The 17,200-nt window shown below is 44.3% G+C and overlaps 1 non-coding gene across 1 annotated transcript; it reads left to right on the top strand.

Annotated features, from left to right (window-relative positions):
• Positions 1–12,531: 12,531 nt before the first annotated feature.
• TRNAS-AGA (transfer RNA serine (anticodon AGA)) lies at positions 12,532–12,613 on the top strand. Its single transcript has one exon. It is a non-coding gene; the product is annotated as a tRNA-Ser (tRNA).
• The last annotated feature ends 4,587 nt before the right edge of the window (positions 12,614–17,200 follow it).

The raw sequence follows: 17,200 nt of genomic DNA, 5'->3' as shown, positions 1-17,200 counted from the left end.
AGTGCGTGTTTGTGCGCGCATGGATATATGTGCGTGCGATGGAGAGAGCGTGAGAGTGCTTGTGAGGAAGAGAGTGTGTGCTTGTGCGAGGGAGAGAGAGAGCGTATGTGTGCGTGCGAGGGTGTTTGTGTGTTTTCGGGTGTGAGTGAACATTTTTCTGCTTACACCTACTCTTGGAAACAAACGCGGTGTGGAGAGCATTAAAACCCGTGTTTAAATCCTCGAGACAAGAACGAATGACACTGCATTTGTAGCATTAGCTCTTTGTTAAAGGGAAATCGACAAAAAAATGCGCCTGTGACGCCAGTATTGCTGCCCTTGGCTGGCGCTGCCCCGTACGAAGCAGCCAAGCAGTTCAACTTCGTTATCTTGCTTCCGTTGGCGGCAGCGCAATGCCTTGAGAGCAATGACGCGCTAAATCTGCACTATCATTCAATCGTGCATCGTTTCTGCGACCAAGCACGCTTTCGGCAGCGCACGTTCGTTGCTACATCGACATTTAAACTTTAGACGGCTTGCCTTCTGAAAAACGATGTGCATAAATATCGACAGTCGCCTGGCCGCAAGGACTCATGGAGCCGTGCCATTCATCGCAATATCTCGAAAGGCTGGAAGCGGTCAGGTCGATGCTACCCACGATCGTTTTCCGCGTCAGTTAGGCTTTCAGAGAACGCTTAATTACAAAATATTTGTTCTTAGCTCTTACAGAAAGATGATTATTAAGCATATATTCGCTCAACTACAATATGTCGAACACAGGCTCCAGACTGCTAATTTGCTTTAACCACCCAAAACAATTATTTAAATGGTAATTAACATACATTCGTAAATTGCGCACACGACTGCTCAACTTGATCCGTATCCGGAGGTTACTATCTGAACACTCGAACGATAACAATAATGTCAGGAAGATTTACATTGATATATTCCTTAATATTCGGTGCCGTTAAAGAAGACCGCCTGTATATTGTTGGTGCAGCAGGCACCTAATAAAGCAGGTGCGAATACTCGGACAGGTTTTCTTGACGCAATTCAAGTTGAACTTAGAACAGATGCACCCAACCGTGCACCTCTGTCTTCACAATGTTTTCTCCTACATTGTACAAGAAACGCCTCCGCGCCATGGTACATCAAAAAAGGTGTGCGAGAGCATTATTTGCGCAAATAGATTTCTGAGCATTGGTGGCATCAGGCTTGGTTTCCTTGCGTCATCAGGAATGAAAGGATTACGTAGCTAGGGGCCCAAGCAGGTAGGCTACTTCCGCCACTGGGTCGGCGTAAGATTACAGACAGACAGACAGACGGACAGATGGACAGACAGACAGACGGACGGACGGACGGATGGACGGACGGACGGACGGACGGACAGATATGTTCGAAATGGCTGAATAAAGGCAAATAATGCTATTTACCTTAATAACAACTCTCTGAGGGAAAGCATTGGATAATGTTTTTCCGCAATTCGTAACAGATGGGGCAGTGCGGACCCGATTAGATCTGGGTTGGGACGGAAAATATCGGAATTTTGAGTTGAGTGCTTTGCCGCGAGTAGATTGATTGTTTAAAGTGAATTATAATAAATCCTTCGGTTTTACGAGCAAAAACGACGATATAATTATCAGGCACATCGTAGTCGCAGACTCCCAATTAATTTTGCCTACCTGGGCGTTCTTTCAACTTCCACACAATGCATGGTACGCTACACTTCTTGCATTTCGTTGCCGTGGAAATGCGCTCGCCTCGGCTGGCATTCTAACCCACACCCTCTGACTTAGCGGCGCCACGCCGAAGTCACAGCTTTAGGCTGGCTGGAAACGGGAGGCGTGAAAACCGACCTCTCCAAACTTGTCGCGATGCGCGATCATTTCAAAGTGGCACTGTTGTCGGGGCGGGGGGGCGACTGGAAAACAGTTAATTAGGGTCTGATTTATCTTGCATGAGTAATAGACAAATCGCGCAACAGAAGGTCCCCGGACTGATGTACGATGACGACATTCTGCGACTAACGGACAACGCATGTGATTTAGACACTTGCGAATATTTGTGGCAAGGCAGCGACAAACCTAGACCTTAAGTTTACACAGAGAAATCGGGACTTATAATCTGTAATGAAAGGACGAATAATTACATGGTGTCAATTCAACAGCAAGTCATACGCATAGTCAAGCACTGTATATACCTATGCGTATATACAGGGTGTCCCACGTAACTTGAGAGAAACATTAAATATATGCAAATAAAACGTAGCTGAACAGACTCAAGGTAATGTTGTTTGCCATCGCTTGGAGATACTCAGATAAATATTTTTATTTGGCCTAATTAAATAACTAGCCCTAATTAATTATTCAACTTCTCAAATATTATAATTCGGTTAAAAGTGTCAATGAAAAAACTGTATAGCAACACGAATACTCCCAATCAAACAAAAAATGCAACGCCTCATAGCCCCCTAAGACCGAGGCTACGAGCCCTCAGTAAAGTCAAGCGAACAGTACTTAAATTCTTTCTAATCACGCATACAACATACAAAGCAGCATGTCGAAGAATGTCATCATCAATGGCTCATACCCCAGTAAGCAAGCAAAAATTGCAATGACTCATAGTCCCGTAAGTTTCATGGCTACTCACTTTGCGTGAATTAGCTGCGATGACACTATCTCTGTTGTTGTTGTCGGTGATTTCAATGTGTATGTGTGGGTATCGAAAAGGGAGCGGTTTACACGTTCCGTGTTGCAGACATACCCCTTGCGATGCCACACTGATCCGGCCCAACTGTCCATCCAGCGGCGTATACGTGCACCGATTTGACATTCTCAAAGAATGTGATATCAGTTGCGAGGGAAATAATGACGACCCTCAGGACAATAAATGAGTTTGTACCTTTTGTTCAAAATTATGTGTCACCTCCGAGTCATGGGCTAAATAGCTTCGCTCGTCAACCACCTTCACGAAATGGAATGACTCATGATTTTTTTTTCACTTTCTCTTTCTTTCTTTTTTCGTTTATTTCTTTGTTCTCTCTTTCATTCTGTTGTTCCTTCTTTCTTTCCTTCGTTCTTCTTTTGCTTTGGTTTCTTCATTCATATTCAGCCACTGCATCTTTGCTTCCTTACGAACGTATTATCCATTCCTGATTATGTCGTTCTTTTTTCGGGAAGGAGCCATTGCTGCTGGTATTTTTTGTACCATTCCTCTACTTTTCTTGTATCACTCTTCTACTTTATATCACTGGACTAGACACCGCTTATTGGGGGGGGGGGGTGTATGAGCCATTGCTACTAGCCACTTGAGCCCTTCGCCTTAATAAACCGTGTGCCAATGTAGCCGTGCGGTTTGGGGCTGCTTCCCCCTCGGGCACTAGGGTCGGAACTCATGTTTCCCTTGACTAGCATACTTATGTCAACATTAATTCTAAAAAAATCAGGTATTTTCTTTCTTTATGTGTTCACAATAGACACTTAAAATATATTCCGCAAGAAACTCACCCCAATACTTCAGTACTTTTTGTTCTAACACGCACGTGCGCGCTACTCTATTTGATACAATGTACTAAAAATTATCCGTTGCTCTCCACCCGGCAGCTTAATGACGCCAGAAAACCGACCCTGATGCGACCAACGCTTATATAGTAATCGGGAGCACGCACAATGTTCTCGCACACTTTGTGTGATATACCGTAGCGCTGAAGTGTTTCTTGTATAGCGTAGGAGCAGAAGCAGAAGTGCACTGTTGGGCACAGGTGCTTAAGTTGATGAAGTTGAATTGCGCCAAAAAGACCCATCGAAGCAATCGCACCTGCTTTTTAAGAAGCCTACTGCACCATGAATATCAAGGCAGTTATTTTCTAATGGCGCCAAACTTTAATAGAGCGATATAAATCTTGCTGACATTATTGTTATCATTGGAGTGTTGAAATTGCTAGCCTCTAGATACGGTGTAAGTTGATTAGTTGTTTGCGTAATAAACGAAGGTACGATAATTAAATTGTCAATAATTGATCTTAGGCAGCTAACGGACATGATTAGCTTGGAGCCAGTCCTCGAGATTATCTAGCCGAGCGAATAATTATTAAACGTGCGTCTGTATTGCACAAATGCTTTAGAAGTAATCTAGAATCTAGAAGTAAGCATAACTGATGCTGAAAAAGAACGTTTATAAGGGCGACCTGACCGAGCCCAGTCTTTTGTGATAATCTGATCAATCGCATCGCTCCGTGAGTACTGTACATTCCTTGCGGCCCGTCCGCTGTCGATGTACGTACATCCGTTTTTTCTCTCGAAATCGAGCAGTTTAAAGCTTTAAGTTCAATACAAAAGCGAACGTGTGGCGCCGAAAACTTGATTGGTCGAAGGAGGGATGCACGACGCAATGATGGTGCAGATTTAGCGCGTCATCGCCGTCAAGATGCAAGGGAGATAACGAACGCGAACCGCTAGCAGCTCCTCGCGAGACCGTGCCGATGGTGATAGTGCCGTCGAGACAAAATACAGGGCGGCAGTACTAACTGCACAGGCGCGTTCACAGCGAAGCTATGTACCTTTGGCCCGAAATGCATTTGTCGTGTCAGGGAGCAAAAATGGCGGCCGATCCAGGAGGTTGCGGAGTATCAGACTGTCATGCGGCGGAGGTGAAGCAGGCTTCGAGTGCTCCGCCACTAATAATAATAATAATAATAATAATAATAATAATAATAATAATAATGAAGATGCATTGTTTTCCGTCGATGGGTATGCTGTAATCGCACATGGCTTCACGCGCAGAAGGCATTGCCATATATGCAGAGGAGGAAATGTATGTATACTACCATACAACCTTAACTCGTAAGAGGAGAGGGGCACCGACTGTGGAGTTGTGTGTGCTGTACAAACGAAAGACGGAATTATGATATCCACTGTCTATATTTATTCAGGCACATCCAACTGTGGTATTAAGAAGTTCATGACCACGCACTTTGCATTGGTTAGCCGCGATGACACTACCCTTGTGATCACAATTGTAGGCTTCAATGTGGGCATTTCAAAACCAGAAAAGAAATGGTTCACTGAGATTGTGCAGGAAGAATTTGGTTTGAGGTGCTAGACCAATCGAAGTAACTCAATTAAGTAGCAACGGTCGTGCATAGATTCTACTTCGGCCAAGATTCTGTCTAAGGTTGTAACCGGGCCAACCCGCATATATCACAGTAACCACAAGGCTATCATCAGTACCATTACCAAATGGTGAAAATAAATACATGACCCCTTGTCTAATCCTGTCTGATGTGCTACAGCTTAACTGGTCATCCATCTCCACAGAGTGGAATGGCTCCTAATATATATTTTTTTCTTTGTGCGTTGGTTTCGCTTTCAGAAAGTGATAATGGTATAAAGGTAGTGCCATTCAAACTTGCCTCTGTGGATATAAATAAGATTCAAGTAAACTCTATATCCGCGCCGTGCTTGCTTAGTGTGTGTGGTGTTGGGCTGCTAACCCTTACAAAAATGACTTTAGACTGTCTATAGAAAGTCTATAGACTTTTTATGGACGACCTTGCCTTTTTATAGATTCTATAGAATCTATAGATTTGGATTTTTGTTGATACAAAGTCTATAGACTGTCTATAGACAAAAGTCAATGAAGTTTCTATTTCTTTTTGTCTATGCGCAGTCTATAGACAGTGTATAGAAAAAAGTCGATATGGTGTTCGTTTCTTTTTTGTCTGCTTTCCCACAACAGACACCTATAGACAAAAGTTGATACTGCCTCTATTTATTTTTCTCTATCATTTGTCTATAGACTTTCTATAGACAAAAGTCGATAAGATTTTTATTTCGTTTTGTCTATTCGCAGTCTATAGACAGTCTATAGAAAAAAGTTGATACGGTGTTCCCTCCTTTTTTGTCTACTTCCTCTCTATACACTACATATAGACGAAAGTCTATACAGCCTCTATTTATTTTTCCCTGTTATTTGTCTATAGACTTTCTATAGACGAATGTCGATAAGAATTCTATTTCTTTTTGTCTACTCGCAGTCTATAGACAGTCTATAGAAAAAAGTCGATACAGTCTCTCTTTATTGTTTTTCATTGTTCGTCTTTAGACTGTCTATAGACCAGAGTCAATAAGGTGTATGTTTCTTCGTGTCTATTCCCACTCTACGTAGTTCTTCAAACATGCACATGCACACACACAGACACACACACACACGCACACGCATACACATACACACATACTCACATACATACACACATACATACACACATACACACACATACATACACACATACATATACATACACACATACACATACATACACACATACACATACACCCACATACACACATACATACACACACATGCACACATACACACATACATACACACACATACACATACACACATACACATGCACACACATACACACACACACATATATATTGCTGCGCGAGCTGCTCGAGTCACATTCCTTATTACGTCCTTATTCTACCAAGCACAAATTTACTAATGCATGTCATCCGCAGACCAATGGTCTTACGGAGCGGCTTCATCGAATAATAACAGACATGCTCTTCATATATGTTTCTGATGACCATCGTGACTGGGATACTGCTCGCCCTTTTGTCATATTAGCGTACAATTCATCACGCCACGACACTGCACGTTACTCGCCGTTTTATTTGTTGCGCGGCCGAGATTCAGTATTGCTTTTTAATACAATACCGACAATACTGCCTACCCCTCAAGAGTCCGTGTCTTAGTATACAAGCGATGTCATTGCTCGAGCCCAAGAAACACGCCAAGTTGCTCACCGTCGCCTTTGTGCTTCTCAGAACAAGAGTAAAAGCATTTTCGACAGTAGTCACCGGGACGCCGATTATATTCTCGGGGATCTTGTCCCTCTTCGATCTCCCACCCGCCATTTCGGCATCTCGGAAGAACTGATATCCCGCTACTCCGGCGCTTACCGGCTCCTCTGTCAGGTAACCTACGTAACCTACGATATGTCTCCGGTCACACCTACTACTCGCTTCATCCAGACTTCCCATGACGTCGTTCAGGTCAGCCGCCTAAAACGCTACCAGTCCTTTTCTGCCTAAAAAGCAGCGGGACGGCGCTTCCACACAAAGTGGAAATATGTTACGCAGCTCTGCACGAAGCTGAGGAACATGAGCACGAGCTTAGGTCTGAAGAAGTGAACGGTTTAATGACTAGCCTGCTTTGTCAATTACTGTAAAAAACTGTACATTCTGTAAATAAAAAAAATATGCGGTATTACGTGACAAGACCATGATCTGATTGTGATGCATGGCGTAGTAGGGGAATCTGGAAAATTTAGACCACCTGGGCATCTTTAACGTACACCTAAATCTAAGTACACGTGTGTCATCGCATTTCGCCCCCATCGAACTGCGGCCGCCACAATGTATATGCGCTATTCGTCTTGCTTCTTCTCTACAAATACAAGTTTAGACTAATACAAAAGTATTAGTCTAAACCTAACTTAACGGGAAGCTTTAGCTCCTACCTGGGAAATCATCAATCCTTTCTTCTTACGACCACTGCACCGCAATTCATGAGTTATGTTGAACTTAAAAGAAACATTAAAAATTAGATTTCAGAAACCCAATTTTTATTTAGCTTCCAGTTTTCTAAATTCAAAAAAATTGCGAAATCTCAAGAAACTAAACTAAAGATGATGTCGGAATTCGCTAAGCTGCACCTAACATTTCATTTAATGCAGACAAAAATGATATATCATATGCCACCCTGAAATACACCACCAACTCCTGAATATGGTATTCGCAAAATCTAAACAGGCATTGTAACTTCACATAAGTTATAAATTCATACATCGAATTTGTCCGATTGAAATGCTCCAAGGGATGCAGTTTAGAGGGATGCGATATCAGTTTTCATCCGCACTAACGGGTTTGTAAATTTCGTACTTCTTTTTCAAATTTGCCGATTTCCGATAATTCTTGTCAGTAATGCCATGGCCTAGATCAAAATTATTATTGCAGCGATCACTGTGATCTAACGTTCTCTCTTGAATGCAACAATTCTCTTTCATATCGGTTGAGCGATTTTCTCATAAAATCATTTATGCGTTTTACATGCATTTGAGCAGCCGGCATCGAAGAAGGGCCCGAGCTAAAGCTTCCCCTTACTGAATCACACTGGTTCTTAGAAAACACAAGAAAAATAACGCTGACTATACCGAAGCCCGCGGCCGCAGTTGTGCACAAATAAACAGAAAAACAACAAAGAAAGGGAACCCAATGCAAGCTTTGCGGGAGCTGTTATCTCGGCCAGACATCTCACCCGGAATGTCGACGAGCTGTCTGGCAAGGTGTCTAGAAAATCGTGGATTCATTGCAAGTCGAGCAAGTAGCAGGTTGTCTTCAAGATAACGCTGACACATAAGCGCGCTCGTTTCCAAGTGCCGAGGGGAAGCAACAGTCTCAGGGTGTGCTTCTTTTTATTGTGTTTTCTTTAGTTGGGGGTCATTGCATACGTCAAGGCGCGAATTTCAAATCTTTAAGGTTGATACGCCACGTGGTGGCGAAAAAAGAAACTAAACGCATGTCCAGAATTCCTGGGTATGATGGTGCCCAAGAACAAAACAGCAGGCCGCTTTTGTCTTCTTCCTAAAATACATGAAGTTCCGGTCGAAGAAATATTTACAGCAGAAATCCCAGGTCGGCCTATTGTGTCTAATAACAAGACACCTACTGAGTCACTATCTAAATTCTTAAATCACCACCTGTCTAACATACCCCCCCCCCCCATCTTTCTTTCAAGACACGCCGCACTTCCTTCGAATTATCGACGGCATCAACGCCAACCAAATCCTTTCCGACCGCGCTATTCTAGTCACTTTGGATGTTTCTGCCCTTTACACCAACATTCCCATGAGTGAAGGAATTTAGGCCGTTTCTAGATCCCTTGCAATCAATCCCCAAGCGCATGCTCTTGAAGTTTACTTATCGCTCCTTAGGTTAGTTCTCACGCTCAGCTATTTCGAATTCGATTCTATACACTACCTGCAAATTTTCGGCACTAGCATGGGTACGCCATTCGCTACGTATGCGAACATTTTGATGGGACAGCTTGAAGCAGACCTGCTGAAATCCTACCCTTTAAAACCCCACACCTATCTTCGTTACATTGACGACATACTTATAATATGGGAACATGGCACAAGCGCCTTAACCGACTTAATAAGCCATTTCAATCGCTTTCACCGTAGTATTAAATTTACTGCTCACCACTCTCCTAGTCAGATCAACTTCCTGGACACGACGGTCTACATGGAAAACGGAAAACTGAGAACGACACTTTACCGGAAGCCCACAGATAGCCAGCAATATTTAGACTACAACAGTCATCACCCGCGACATTGCAAGCAAGGAATTTTTGTCGGACAAGCGAAACGTATAAGAAGAATCTGCAGCGAAGACCACGATTATATCCACCACCTAAATAACCTTAAAACAACGCTAGCAGAAAGGAACTATCCCCAAGTTGCTCTCGATAGAGCTTATGATGCCGCGTCAAGAATGGAGAGACAGTCGGAATTGGCGAAGAGACAGCCCACATTAGAATCTGACAGACCGCCGGCCTTTATAACAAAACATTCTAATGCACTCCCAAACATAAACAACATCCTAAGAAAATACCACCCAATATTATGAAGTAACGAGCGTCTGCGAAAAGCGTTCCCGGATGTACCCAGGGTTACCTATCGCCGAAACAAGAACTTTAAAGACATATTAGTGCACGCAAAAGCCAGCCAGCAGCATTCCCCCGAAATAAAAGCATGTTGTCACCCTAGGGGCAAAACCTGCAGGCACCTTCAAAGTGACATTAAAATTAAAAGCACCGCAAATAGTTATACACATGAAGTCAAATCTAGCTTCACTTGTACAAGTTCGGATGTGATTTATATGCTTGAATGTTCCTTCTGTAACAAAAAATATATCGGTGAGACAGGACAATCAATGAACGTCAGATTAAACGGACATCGTGCGGACACAGCTAAAAAGCTTCCCAAAGCCGTCGCCGAGCATTTCATCCAACCAGGTCATAACTTTGATGAACTTAAACTCTAAATCTTACAGTCAAATTTCCGTTCTGAACGAGAAAGAAAATAGAGAGAATCATACCTTATCCATAAGTTCAAGGCATTGCAACCAATAGGCATAAGCGTTTCAAAGGGAGCTTTAGAATCTATTCGCTATGCTAAACTTCAAGCTATAGGCAACAACACTTAGTTTGATTTCTTGGCGTAACCCCCCCCCCCCTTTTTTCTTTCCCCTTTCCATTCCTCTTTTTTTTTGTCAGCCGGCCTGTCAGACGAACTTGAAGCGCCGGCTAACGCGCGTGTTGTCCTGGCTTTGACCTTGTACACAAGGTTCCTTTACTCTAAATTCGACACGCTAACACATTTTCCCTCGTTTCCGCCCCTTCCCACCTCACACCCTTTCCCTTTTAGAAGAACCCCACCTATATATACTGTGGCGAGGAAAGCATACGTCGCCTTGAAGAAGTCAACTCCACTTGTCGAAACCGTGGCTCCTGCATTTATCTTGTTCACGTTTTGCTCATCGTCTTGAGTTTCCATCTCCCGCATTCCCCGTCTTTTCTCCCTATTTTCAATATTAGAATATGTTAATGTCGGCGGACTGATATTAGAAGGAGTAAAAATGGCCTACTCAGATTGCCGCACACGCATCATTATAAACAAGAAGTTAAGTGAACCAATTCAGCTTCTCTCCAGTGAGGCAGGGATGTGCAATTTCATCATTACTTTTTGGTATTTACTTAGAACCTTTCTGCTTGAGTTTAATAGATAGTCAAAGTGTACGCGGTTTTATGCTTGAAACGACGGAAGGTCCTCGCATACGCTGATGACATTGCTGTCTTTTGCAAAGATGCCGAAAGCATCAAAGAGGTGGCTAGGTTGACTGGCGAGTTTTGCAAGGAATTTGGCTGCAAGATCAATTGGGAGAATACCGTAGGTTTCTGGAATGGAGAGTGGAGCGAGAAGCCTGAATTATTTGCTGGCATCCAATGGACAGCAATGCCAACAACGTATTTAGGTGTCCCATTACAATGTTATGAAGACACCGAACTGTACTGGAACGGGGAAACAGAACGCTTGAAAGAGAAGATGCAGGGATGGCAAGGTCCAAATTTGTCAACGTTTGCCCGTGCAACTACTTGCAATCTATTCTTAGTTGCCAAGGTATGGTATGTTATGCAAGTATTGTTCATGTCGCGTACTAACCTACAAAAATAATAGAGTCTTTGCAGTGTTTATTTGGGGAGGAAGTTGGGAACGAACTAGTCGGACTAACCAGTTTTTGTCCGTCAGAAAAGGTGGTCTTCGTCTGTCGCACCTGTTTATCAGACAGATTGTGTCGCGTTTTATATTTTTGAGAGATCAGTGTGACCCATTTCTGCGTACAGTTATGCAAGTTTGTTTACACAATGCACTACCTGAATTCATCATCTCTACAAATAAGACTGTGATGCACTGTATAAAAGGTTATTGGCGCAAAGTTGTTGTAGCCTTTCGCATGCTTAAAGTAAGGTTTTCCATAGAATACTTGAGTACGGAAAAAAAGAAAAAGCTCTACAAAGATTTACTGGATGTTATGTAACCTCTGCCAGTGTACAGAAGCATATACACTGGAGGCTGTGGACAAGACTTCTTAAAACGGGTTAAAGGAATGCCGATACGGCCGCATGTAAAATCCTTTTTCTTCAAGCTCCATACAAACACTTTACCTGTAAAAACGTGGCAACAAGATAAAGGAATGATTGCACCGTGGACAGTCAACTGCATACTATGCCAAAAACCAGAGACAATAGAACATGTATTTATTGAATGCTGGGATCCCATATTTCACTGGGATATCCTTCAGCAAACTATCAAAAAGGACTTAGCTATTACACCTCAGGGAATCCGATATTTACGAGTTGAGAATCACGGCGACATTCCCTACGACATGATAACGGTACTCAGACTCCATAGTATATGGAAAAACAGAATGTCGGTAAGACATGCCGACACTAACGCTCGGCCTGTAAGGGAAAATTTTATTAAACATGTTGCGTATATGCGAGAGCTTTACCGAGCCCAGCCAGAAACACCTGATTGGGTTACACTGTTTGATGAGTTGATCAATTTCGAAAGTTTTTGAGATCCTTCTGTTGTTTTCTGTATGATGCAAACAGGTAATAAAGAAGTAAAAAAGTCGTGGCCGAGCGGTTTAAGTCGTGGCCGAGCGGCCGAGCGGTCCCCGCACAGGTTCGAATCCTGTCGACTGCGTGCGTACCTTTTTTGCTAGCCTGTGTGGCTTCGTGCGCATTTTTGCCGAGGAAGCAAGTGTAGAATAATTAGTTTCCACGCTTTCCACGTCTCTTCGCGTAAAATTGAAGCGCGGGCACATGCCCGACCTCAACAAACCTAAGAAACAGACGAGTCTCTTGCAACTGAATTTATACCGAATAATGACCTTTTAGAGCACCTTGTTGCAAGTTGCAGTCGTGGCCGAGCGGTTAAGGCGATAGACTAGAAATCTATTGGGGTCTCCCCGCACAGGTTCGAATCCTGTCGACTGCGTGCGTACCTTTTTTGCAAGCCTGTGTCGCTTCATGCGCATTTTTGCAGCGGAAGCAACTGTAGGATAATTTGTTACCACAGTTTCCTCGCCCCTTCACGTAAAGTTAAAGGGCGGGCACATGCACGACCGCCACAATCCCAAGAAACAGACGAGAGACTTGCGACTGAATTTGTACCGAATAACGGCCAGTCAGATTTACCAGTTGCAGTCGCGGCCGAGCCACTTCCGGCCACCGTAGTGTACGGTCGTGTAATGTCGAGCTCCTTTGGAGCGCCGAATTTGGCCCAGCAGGGCCGCCGTAACAGGCCAGATGCACAGGACTCTACGGACTATGATGTTATTTTGCCACAACTGCTATTAGGTTCGTCTGTTTAAAATACTGTTTTCCTTCACGGCAGCGTTAAAGCCAGGCCGTTCCGAGGTGAGGACTTCCGAGACACGTTGGATCATCTGGAACTGCTCCCCGAGGCAGTTGCCTTGGGGGCGTTTTAGATGGAGCGCGTGTGGGCGATGACCTTCAAGAGTGCGGAAGGAATGAAGAAGTTGATCGGTAGTCACTGATGTGACTTTGAAGAATCCCCACTCCCTCGTGATAGATCCGAGCATCCATACCGTCCACCTAAGGCTCTATTGGCTGCTTTACCACGTACAAGATGAAGACGTGCGCGCTGCTCTCGCATCGTATGGCAAGGTGACGGAAGTCACCTTGCCATACGGTGCGAGAGCAATGCAGAGAGCAATGGCGTGTACCAGGATTCGGCGATAATGGCTCCTCGACACAGACGGTTAGTCTGAAAGGTGGCGTGACTTTGGACGACCTGCCACACCAGCTACGAGTGTCTGGCATTACGGCCCTTGTGGTGGTACCCGGAAGACCGCTGCTTTGCCTGCGGTGTCAGCGAACAGGGCACATTCGCCGAAACTGCCGCGTTCAACGATGTAAGCTTTCTCGGTGGTTCGGATATGATGATAGCCAGTGCGCTAAATCTTACGCAAGCTTAGCAAGCCAGAGGAGTCGGGAGGACCCCACAGAGGACATTATGGACGAGGCGGACGCGGTGGAGGCAGCGGGAATTAAGGACAGCAAACCTACGTCGGCAGCTGTTGAAACTTCCGAGAAAACAATTGTGAAAAGTTTTGAAAGCGACAAGAGTGAAGTGGCATCAGTTTGAGAGGAAACAGCTACGCCAGCGTGCGCCGTCAAAGACGTCGGTGGTCAAAGACGTCGCGAACAGCTCGTCTGCGAAGCGGCCACACGCGCAAGTTTCCGAAAGTGACCAAGGTGGCAGCGGGAAGGCACAGGAGCCACCCAGAAAATAAAGTTCATACCGCCGTCCATCTTTCAAAACAAAGCCTCGCCTTCCGCCAGATCCCAGTCCGACGTTAACGAAGGCGCCCCCGTAATAACGAGGGCGTTGCCTAGCAATGTTTCATGGGAGGTAAGGGACGAGCTCCAGAGCACGTTTGTATAGTTTGGCCACTTTTGCCTAGGAAAGGACTTTCGAGCGTTCTGAGAAACAACAAAATGTATGGGTTTAATTGAACTATTGTTCCGGTTTTCTTCTTTAAAAAAAACAAATACAAAAAAGAAATGGCTTGAAAATCTAGAATACCGCTACGCACTGGTACGCTCAATGTACGAGGCCTGGGCGCCAAAAGGCGGCAGTACCAGGTCAGCCGGTTATTGCAACACAATGATTTAGGCATAGTCGCTCTACAGGAAACAAAAATTGAAAGTGAAGAGCGAACCGACCGAACGATTGAAACATTTAGAGCGCGGTGCAGTGCGTGCGTTTCCCATGCTGTCGGCAATTCCGGTGGGTGTGTTTTGTTCTTGCGGAAATCTTTAGAAATTGTTGCGCAATATGTACTTGTTTGTTTTGTTCGTGATGAAAGGCGAATGATCAAGTGTGCCTGTTCGTTCTGGGATTCTGAATGGCGGGTAGTTTGCACATACGCCCCAACTAATGAATGAAAACGCTATGAAGTTTTTTGGCAAACTTGATGTCTATTTGAAATCTGAGCGTTATATCATCCTTCTGGGAGACTTCAATTGTCTTTGGTTTTCTGAAGACCGGAATAAAAACTCACTTGCACGTGAACAAAGGGCAGTTTACTTGCTGGCAGCAACCCGAGAGCGTGAATTAGAAGATGTTGGTGCTGTGTTTTGCAGTGGAAAGAAGACTGTGTTTACGCATTTCCAACGGGGCAGTCACGCCAGATTAGGTCGAGCTTATATATCAGCGAGACTGGTTCTATTATGTAGAAGTTATGACGTGAAGCACGTATCCTTCAGCGATCATAGTCTTGTAATGTACTCGCTCGGCAAAATGAAGGAAAACCGGCCTTTCAATTGGTACTTATGGAAATTCAATGTCAAGCTTCTGAACGACGCAACCTTTATTGCGTTTGTAAAAGAACGCATACGAGAGATGCTTCCTTGCGAAAACCTGGAATTTATAGCGATGTGGGAAGAGTTTAAACAGGAATTTCAAATAACAGCCATTGACCCGCCGTGGTTGTTGCTCAGTGGCTATGGTGTTGGGCGGCTGAGCACGAGGTCGCGAGATCGAATCACGGCCACGGCGGCCGCATTTCGATCGCGGCGAAATGCGAAAACACCGGTGTACTTAGGTTTATGTGCACGTTAAAGAATCCCAGGCGGTCGAAATTTCCCGAGTCCTCCACTACGGCATGCCTCATAATCAAAGTGATTTGGGCGCCTAAAACCCCATAATGTATCTAAAGCCATTGAAAGAGTCTCTGTATTACGCTACAATTAAAAAAGAAAAGAAAATGAATTGCGAAGTAAGGTTAACATATTGTTGTCAATAAAATGCACACAGCCAGGAGAGTTGTCAACAGCGATAAGGAACGTTAAAAATGAGCTTGAAATCGTTGATGTCAAGAGATACAGGGGGTCAGTGATACGGGCGCGCCCAGAGCGTTTGTGGCTCGGGGAAACGACCACAAGACGCGCATTGAGCGAAGAGAAAAGATACGCATCGCAAAATGAAATAAAATAAATCGATATAAAATAAATTATGGGGTTTTATGTGCGAAAATCACTTTCTCATTAGGCACGCCGTAGTGGAGGGCTCCGGAAATTTCGACCACCTGGGGTTCTTTAACGTGCACTTAAATCTAAGTACACGGGTGTTTTCGCATTCCGCCCCCATCGAAATGCGGCCGCCGGGACTGGGATTCGATCTCGCGACCTCTTGCTCAGCAGCCGAACACCATAGCCACTGAGCAACCGCTTTTTTTTAAATTTATTGCCGGTCTTTGACAATACTCAGACGATACAGTCAGCACACACTTATGTATTGCAAATTCCAAACAGTGAAGGAAAATAACACAACAAGGGAAGGTGCGTAAGTAAAGAAACCGCACAATAGAGCCGTCTGTCCATATTGGACTGGCTTTGTCAAACTAAAATTCCTTCATGGCTGTCAGAGGTTCTAGCCTCGACAGCCAATCCGGTGCACATTCTTCCATTTTCTGCATTTCGATAAATCGCGACATACATTCCTTGAAGTAAACACGAGCTGGCCTAGCGTCAGGATCGCAATAGTACCCTGCCATACGAGCCCGCCATATACAGTGTAGAGCATTCAACATTACAAAGTCATAGGGAACCCCGTCGTCATCTTTAATGGCCAGATACCTAATACCTTGGGGGTCCACCGGTAGCTCTTTATTCAGGGTTCGCTTTAAGACGTCCCAGAAAAAAACTGCCGCCCAGCAATGTAGGAAAACGTGATCTATATTTTCGGGCTTCTTGCATATCAAGAAGTGCGACCCCCAAGGTACGAGACAACCCCTTTCCTCCAAAAACGTCTTGACAGAGAGCGTTCCGGTATGTAGCTTAAAGAAGAAGGTCTTTACACCTGGTGGCACCTGCATGCGTTTTACTCGTTTAAGTACGTCTTGTCCTAGCCCTCCACTGTATATGGCTCTGTATAAGGGCACAGGGAACACAATGTCGCATACATCTTTATACAATGTTTTCCTTTTCACTTCACAAAGGTAATCATTTGTAAAACGAACAGAAAGGAAGCGTACACTGTCAACCACTTCCTTGAAATATCCACGCAGCGTTCCCGTCATGCTTGCCGTGCTAACAACATGTGCCGGCAAAGCGTTACTCAACCTTAGCTGGCACACAGTGCGCAGAAATGGATCGCGCACATCGCGAAAAAACAAAAATCGGTTTACAACTTGAACAAAAAGATGCGCTAGGCCCACACCCCCATCCTTCACTCTTTTGAACAAATTTGTTCGGCTGCACCGTTCCCATGTTGATCCCCAGATGAAAACCGCAAACACTCTGTGCAGCCTTTGCACATTTACTCTAGAGCAATAAAGCGTTTGCAAGACGTAATATAACTTAGTAATAAAAAACACGTTACACACTGTGGCTCTTGCAAAAATGGACAGGTTAGTACCTTTCCATTTGTCTACTTTTTCTTTCAGTTCCTTGGTTTGGTTCCTCCAGTATTCGTCACTGCTATTATACCTGTCGAGGGGAACACCCAAATACCTGGTCGGAGTTTTCACCCAGTTCACGTTCGCGAAATAGTCGG

Source organism: Dermacentor albipictus, unplaced genomic scaffold (genome assembly GCF_038994185.2).
Source record: "Dermacentor albipictus isolate Rhodes 1998 colony unplaced genomic scaffold, USDA_Dalb.pri_finalv2 scaffold_13, whole genome shotgun sequence".
NCBI lineage: Eukaryota > Metazoa > Arthropoda > Arachnida > Ixodida > Ixodidae > Dermacentor > Dermacentor albipictus.
This window is presented reverse-complemented; position numbering and strand designations above follow the sequence as displayed.